Here is an 8,708-nt window from a genome sequence, read left to right on the forward strand (position 1 = left end):
CACGGGAATCGCAGTTGGCATGGGACAGACCATGAAAAGATTTGTTGACCTCGGTGGGATTTTCCGGTTTTGGGGTGGGCACGGCCGGAAAATCCCACCCATAGACTTTAAAGAAAAGTGGCACGAAGAAAAGGAGGCCTGTCCTCTCTCTGTCCGAGTCCAAAAATCTTACTAGTAATATTCTGGGAAAATCAGGAGCAAAGCAAGAAAAATAGTTCAAAAAGCGAAAGCAGGACATAATACTACAGAAAGAACATAGCAAAAACAATTCGAAAGACATTAATATACAAACCTCGTCTAACAACGCAATCCATCTTTAGGAAACCAACTTTCAAGGCCAGAACGTGCCTTTGCACCAACCTACATCATTGATTGATCATTCAGTCATCCCTCCTAATATCTCCAGCTTTGGCTCAAAGTCAGATTTTGTCTCGTTTCACCCACTGCGAAGCAGCTTGGGACATTTTCCTTCCATTAAAGGTGCTACATAAATACAAATCATTGTTGTTCATTTTATGCAGGCATACAAAGCTGTCAACGCATGCCTGCTAAACAGCATGGGTAATTGTAGTGGACAGTTATTACCATAAATCGGCATTAAAATTGAGACTTTAAAGAAGCATTTTGCACTTTGCCCTGTTAGTTTTTCTCGCCAGAAACCATGCACCTCACAAATCAGCCAAGAGGCAGGCCTCGAGTCTTCTTGCCCAATTCGTCAAGCGCATTCGATCAGTCAATGATGCCTGGCCTACTGACGCACCTGAACGAGTAACGCATTTTATAATGTAATAACTTTATACCTTGATGAGGTGTTGTTAAGTTTGCTTCAGAGATGAAAAAGTACAGGACCGCGTTTTACAAGCTGCACTATTAAATGTGAATTCCCAATAATTTTCCATTATGCACAAAGATAACTAGTATGACTTTTATTAACAAAATATGGGAAGGCTGAGAAGACATTGCTGCTGCCAGTACCTTACAAGTGACTTACTTTAACAATGTAATCATTTAATATAAAAAGAATAAATATTAATTGCTTCTTTTTAAAGAATTCCTCCATGGTGCAGTATACTCACAAGGTAACTAATTATATTGTAGCTCTTTTAGTAGCACCTGGGACCACCACATGATTGATTGGAGCCAGACTGTCTGGAGTTGTTGAGATCTGTGTTTAGTTTCACTTCATCTGGCCTGCGATATGTTCTGTAATATGCTAGATTGGTTTATTTTTCACAGACGCTTATGAATGCTAGTGAGTGGAGAAATGGAATTCAAGTTTTACTAGCACTTGAAATGTGACAACTCGAACACGATTTTTTAATATTAAATTTTTTGATCAGTCTGCCGAACAGATTTACCGTGACAGGAGTGCCTTGGGCAGACTGAAGTAAAAATTTGCATGCTGTCCAAGAGATTTTAATGGCAAACTGTTCTCGCTGATTATTTGGATGAATTTGGACTTTGGATTTAATCCCTCTTTTCCATCATTTTACTTTCCCAATGATCTGCAGCAGAACATCAGAGACGCACCAACATTGTGCTCCCTGCAGTTGATCTTTCAGTAAATGTCTTGTTTATTGCAGTGTTGAGCCGTATATACCAGGGAGGTCCTAGGTTTGACCTCTAATTTGTTCTGATCTCAGTACATGGTACGATTGATCTTAGTGTCCCTAGGCCTAGGGAGGGCAGAAACCAGCTGAGGTTCTTGCTTTTATAGCTCCAATTGGAAAGTGCACATGTTGGGTGAGGACAGAATTGATGATCTTACGCCGAAAAAGACCACACATCCACAGTGGCATTGTGAGGGATAGAAATTTGGGAGGGCCTCAAATGATGGTGGACAGGCCTGAAAGGTACAAGGGCAGCTCCACTTGACGTTTCAGCTCATCCCTCTGCTTCTTTGTCCTCTGAAGTGACAAAATTGAACCTGTGGGGTTGGTGGCTGCAGGGAAACTGCTGAAGAGCCAGTGTTAGATTTACAACAGAACTCTGGAGGCAGAGATCTGGATGCCTGCCACTCATGTATTGTAGTGAATCAGGAGCAGGGTCAAGACTCGAACCTCCCTGCCAGCAATGGGGAATTTAATTGTGGAGCTGGAAATATTGCAAGGATAGAGGGACGGCAAGAATTTGTCTGTCTCAGACAACAGGAATCTGATTTGGGCTCAGTAATAGGTAGGTCTAGGTATTGACAGGTGAGCCCTCACCCAGGCCCACCCACAGTTATGCCCCTATCAACCACTGGCCAGTTACACATGAAGATGGTTCCCACATAGACCTTTCCCAGCATAATTCATCACCTTTAAACAATGGCAGAAAATTCAAAGCCTATTGTAATGGCTCACAAAATTTTAAGGAAATTGGATTTAGTGGAAACGAACGTGGAAACAGATGCCACTCACAAATTACGAGGCAGCAAGAAAAAAAATTGACTTTGCAAAGGACTTTAGGGCAAATTCAGTGATGGTGCTAATAAAAACACTGCAAGATGTCCAAATCTCATGCTAGATGTTGCTTAAAATTAAATGCGACCACTTAAAGGTGAGTAGCTACATAATGGCAAAGTACATCAGATAAGTTTGCAGCCTTTGCAAGGGTTGTATACAGAGGAAGAACTAACTGCCGAGAGCCAATAAGACAGAAAAGCTAATTACAGGCATGAAGCAGACTCTGTGGGCAGGTGATACTGCACCATGTTTGGGTGTAAGTAGGGTTGCCCTGCTTGGCAAGCACCATTCCTGGTAATAGGTTGGTGCCAGGCTCAATGCCGTCTGTCGTACCCGCAGGATAAGGAAACAGACATGAAATAAGATGGCATACATTAAGGAACCTGGCAGGAGAAACCTATCCAACAATACTACGAACCAAGTAGATGGTCCAAGATTCCCTGTCAAAAATTACGGGCTGAAATTTCAATTTTGGAGAGGAAAACAGAAGCCGGGACTGTTTCCAGGCACCAAATCCTTCCCCCGGGGGGGGGGGGGAAATAATAATTTGTTGGAATTTTAAGTGGGACAGGGACTCCTCCATAATTGGAATGGAGAAAGGTTCTCTGTCCAATTAAGCGGGGGGTGTTGGGGGGGCAGGGGTGCAGTGCCTTAAATCTGGAGAGCCCATCAGAGACCTATTAGCCAGACAACAGCAGAAGGCGGCAGTGAAAGGTAAATAGTTGCGAGGAAGCTTCAACAATAAGATGCCCTCTCAGTCACTGTTTTTAAAGTTTGATTCAAACATAGGAAAGGTAGCCAGGAGCCAGGCCACCACTGTGGGGAGCCGGAGAATTTCTCTCGAAGGCCATCTTTGGTCGCATCCCCATCCAGGCAAGCAACCTGTTAATCTGCTCCCATCCCCCTTCCCCACCCCACCACTTTACAATATCGGAGGGCAGTTGGAAAATCCAAGTCAGTCTCCTTAACTTACCACTAGCAAGACTCTTACTGAATCCAAGTGGCTACAGCCCTGCCGGCCTTGAATTAGCCTTGACCAAAATGGCTGATGGCGGTAATAGAGTCGTAAGAGTATTACGCCGGGCGATTCCAGTCATTTCTGATCCTGTCTGCGTCTCTTCCTGACCTTGCCAGATCTGAAGATCCTGCCCTTTCCCTCAACCAGGTCCACATTTTTTGGTCATCCATGCCAAAACCTCACCTTCCAAGTCTCACATGTAGACTCTTACCTCAGCAAGGCACACAGTCAAGATACAAGGGGCAGGATTTTCTGGCCGCGCTGGCCCCAAGGCTGGAAATTCCCACCCGAGGTCAATGGACCTTTGCATTGTCCACCAAATTTTCTGTCCTGCCCACTACAATTCCTGTGGTGGGGGATGGGAAAATCCCACCCACGGTATTATTATGTACGCCTTAGTGGACTAAGGGAAATAAAGAATCAAGAGGTAGGCTTGAATACCTCAATGCTGGGAACTGTTTATTGAAGGTTTGCGCTCATTTATAGTCAGTTCTAAGACTGCCAAACAGGGTCCCACATTGGGCGGAGCCCAAGGAGTCAACTGACCCATACTCTTAAAGGGGCAGTCCGCAACCCAAATCCCAACATACAATAAACATACAACACAAGTATCGCTGAAAGCCTTCCCACATTCATATCTTCTATAGGCACAATGGGCAATTGGAGCTCTGGCCATTTATTGGCATGATGTGGAGATGCCGGCGTTGGACTGGGGTAAACACAGTAAGAGTTTTAACAACACCAGGTTAAAGTCCAACAGGTTTACTTGGTAGCAAATACCATTAGCTTTCGGAGTGCTGCTCCTTCGTCAGATGGAGTGGATATCTGCTCTCAAACAGGGCATACAGAGACACAAAATCAAGTTACAGAATACTGATTAGAATGTGAATCCCTACAGTCAACCAGGTCTTAAAGATACAGACAATGTGAGTGGAGGGAGCATTAAGCACAGGTTAAAGAGATGTGTATTGTCTCCAGACAGGACAGCCAGTGAGATTCTGCAAGTCCAGGAGGCAAGCTGTGGGGGTTACTGATAGTGTGATATAAATCCAAGATCCCGGTTTAGGCTGTCCTCATGTGTGCGGAACTTGGCTATCAGTTTCTGCTCAGCGACTCTGCGCTGTGGTGTGTCGTGATGGCCGCCTTGGAGAACACTTACCCGAAGATCAGAGGCTGAATGCCCGTGACCGCTGAAGTGCTCCCCCACATTAAGAGAACAGTCTTGCCTGGTGATTGTCGAGCGGTGTTCATTCATCCGTTGTCGTAGCGTCTGCATGGTCTCCCCAATGTACCATGCCTCGGGACATCCTTTCCTGCAGCGTATCAGGTAGACAACGTTGGCCGAGTTGCAAGAGTAGGTACCATGTATCTTTAAGACCTGGTTGACTGTAGAGATTCACATTCTAATCAGTATTCTGTAACTTGATTTTGTGTCTCTGTGCCCTGTTTGAGAGCAGATATCCAATCCATCTGATGAAGGAGCAGTGCTCCGAAAGCTAATGGCATTTGCTACCAAATAAACCTGTTGGACTTTAACCTGGTGTTGTTAAAACTCTTACTACACTTATTGGCATGCAGGAATGGCTTCAGGTTGGGCACATGCCAGCAGTGACTGAGTCATAAACTTTGGGAAAAGTAGCAATGTGGTGATATTGGGAAGCAATGTCAGGCTATCAGTGAGTAAGAAAATGAACGACCAGTTGTACAAAGCACCAGTTAACTGCGTAATTAAGTGCTAGTGGGGAATGATCTATAGACATAAGAATGGTGATTTTTCCAGCTATCAGCAGATCTACCTCCAGGTTTACATTGACCACTGCCACTTTCACTGGAGTTGCCAATGCTCTGGTCTGCTGACCCAGAGCTTGTGACACAATTGTTCCAGCTAATTGGCAATTGGTTTGAGATTATGTTCTGAGATCTGCTGGTCTTCCTGGCATAGCTCACTTCAGATTGTATCACCTCAACCATGTATTGTCTTCTTTAAGAAAAAAGAATGCACGAAAAGGATCATGAAGAGAAGACAATGTTTTATAAACCACAGGCACATCCAAATAGAGTTGATCCCCAAATTCAGTCTTTTCAAACATACACAGTCAGCTCAGTTTAGATCAAGATGGATTTAGAAACAGGTTTGGGGTGAAATTGGTCTGTGCCAATAATGGGTAATAGAGAAACGACAATTTGTTTTACAGAATATATGTTTCTCTTTTCGCCAATTCACTCCAGCTCATTTATATACTGGCTGGGACTGGCCGAGTGCATCTCTTGTGTAACACTGGGGGAGGGCAGTAGAAAATTTAAACTGCAGCCCTTGAAAGTTTCAGCGCCAGGTTAGGGGAGCAGCAAGTATGCCATGAGCTGATTAAAGACTGAGCAAATGGTCAGGTAGCTCTTGTAAGATCCCTTAACACTTCTAAAGTAGATTCCTGCAATAGAAGTTGCTGACTAGCTGTAGTGTGGTTATGATGACACCATTTCAGCCACATGCACCAACTTTAGTCAGAGAGCGCCCTACACTCTACGTGGACGGCACGGTAGCATAGTGGTTAGCACTGTTGCCTCACAGCACCAGGGACCCAGGTTTGATTCCCGGCTTGGGTCACTGTCAGTGTAGAGTTTGCATGTTTCTCCCCGTGTCTGCGTGGGTTTCATCCGGGTGCTCCGGTTTCCTCCCACATTCTGAAAGACGTGCTGGTTCGGTGCATTGACCCAAACAGGCGCTGGACTGTGGTGACTCGGGGAATTTCACAGTAACTTCATTGCAGTGTTAATGTAAGCCTTACTTGTGACTAATAAATTAACTTTGACTTTAACGCACAATAAGGACAAATATAGACCCAAACAATTACTATGTCCTGAGTGTGAACGTTTCTTGCTTATCACTGTCTCCTTAACCACAAGAGGTCATGTTCATACATTCTTAGCTTATGCCCTCATTTTTCATAGATCCAGATGATGATGACAAGGCGAAAGACATTGATAAGGAGAAGAAGGAAGGACATTACTTTCTGGTGAATTATCATGAGATGATAATGAAGAGGAGGAGAATGATTAGGACTTTAAGACTGTACAATAGCAGTTGCAGCAAGATATGGACCTATGTTCCGACGCTGCAACCACCTTGTTTTCTCACTCTCATGTACCAGTTAGATATTTTCACACAGGGAGAAGTCGATGAGGATAATTCACAGGTCACAACCAGCGAAGCAAGGTGTCAGTGAGGATGTGCCATCATCCCGGAGAAGACCGGCCTGCCCGAGGGTTCAGAATTGAGAGACCCAGATGTTTTCTGTGTAAGAGGAAAGATGTTCACAGAATATCAAAAATTTGTGATCGCTCTGAGGTCAGTTGCGGAGGATGTGCTGCAACTGACAGATGTGATTCTATAGCCTACAGATGCCATTTCTGATAGCATCAAAGGACAGCACCAGCAGATTTGGTACCTCCATTGAACCGTGTGATAACTTCTTATCTTAGAATTGGTCCAGGTAGGACAATTGATGTTTCCTTTATATATATGGAGACACAGTCTGCAGCACTGGTGGCAGTAGGGGATGGATTATAGAGAACCGTGCTAAGATACAGACCGTTATATGGTTTTTAGAGCCTCAGAAAATCCATTAGGCTTATCCATTTTGCTGATTAATGAGGGGCACAAGCCGAGAGTCCAGTAGAATGGTAATGGCATGAGTGGATCTGCATAAAGCTGCTTTGTCTCAGTTTAGCGGCATCTCTCCTTAGAACAGCACACAATTGACATGTCAGGGACAACACCAGCTACCTGCAGGTAGAGGAGGCCAAGAGATGTAGGCCCAAGCTGCCCATAAAGAGGAAGGAAGCCTCAAGTCCATAAGTATTTTTCCTCTGGCTGGTAATTTGCACCTCGGAAGAGCGGTAGGTTTGGAGAAATAGAGGCTCGTTTGGACAGTCGAGCAAGTACGATGTGAAGAAGCAGTAGGATGGCTAATGATTGCTCTGACATTGTTTGGAAGAAAAGAGAATGTGTATTGATTTCATTCTCATGCATTCATACAAGAGGCATTCTTTGTGTTCAGTCATTTGTGGTTTTGAAAGAATTGGATGGTGATGTGGGAGAAGTGATCTCAAGCGCTTGAAGGTTCTAGGATGTGTACTACATTGACAAACTTGTAATTTCTCTCAAGGTATAGGTAATGGAATATGGCAATAAAGGCATTTGAAAAGATGATAACACTCCATTGATAAATTAATGTCTCTTGCAAATATATTTGTTGAGTCTTCCAAGTGCTGTTCCTCCTGATGATCCACTTCAGTTTTCCTTGTCTCCAAGGAAGCTGGGTCACCTCGTCAAATTGCCATGTTTAGAACTTTTTGGACAGTTGCGTTCCGCAGAGCACAACGAATTACAACTGTGCAGGATACACATTTTGGAGAAGATTCAACACTCAAGACCTTCGACGCTATCCAGGACAAAGCAGCTCACTTGGTTGCTAACCCTTTCACAAACATTCACTACCCCCATCACTGACAAACAGTGGCAGCGGTGGGCATCATCTACAAGATACTGCAGTAATTCACCAAGGCTTCTTCAGCAGCATCTTCCACATGCATAACTGCTACCATTTAGGAGGACAAGACCAGCAGATACTTACGAACACCACACTTGGAGATTCTCCTCCAAGTCATTTACCATCCTGACTTGGAAATATATCACCGTTCCTTCACTGTCGCTGAGTCAAAATCCTGGAGCTTCCTCCTTAACAGCACTGTGTGTGTACCTACACCTCAAGAAAGCAGCTCACCACCACTTCTCAATGGCAACTAAGGATGGACAATAAATGCTGGCCTAGGCCACATTCCATAAATGAATTTAAAAATATTGTGGATTTTCTCCTGGTCTATCAAAGCAGCAAAAATGTTTCTTTCGGGATACTCTCATTCTTGCTATGATAACTCATATAGCTAATTGTAGAACCTACAAGCTTCTGTTCTTGCTATTTACAGAGAGATCATTATTCAAGATGGCAAAATATATACTTTGTCACATAGCTACAAACATTCCATTCAATTCACCAACTTTGAATAGGTCTGGGAGGACAGAATTCCTAAAGATGGCAAATTTGGGAAAATGTGGCATTTACCTGCGTCTGGTCATGGACAATCTGCATATCCAGCTAATTGCATCTCTATCTATGAATGAAGTTGAATTGGTTGACATGAAGGTTATGCAGTGATGATTGGGTCTCATCTATTCTCGCATC

This window comes from Mustelus asterias, chromosome 4 (assembly GCF_964213995.1).
Source record: "Mustelus asterias chromosome 4, sMusAst1.hap1.1, whole genome shotgun sequence".
NCBI classification, from domain to species: Eukaryota; Metazoa; Chordata; class Chondrichthyes; order Carcharhiniformes; family Triakidae; genus Mustelus; species Mustelus asterias.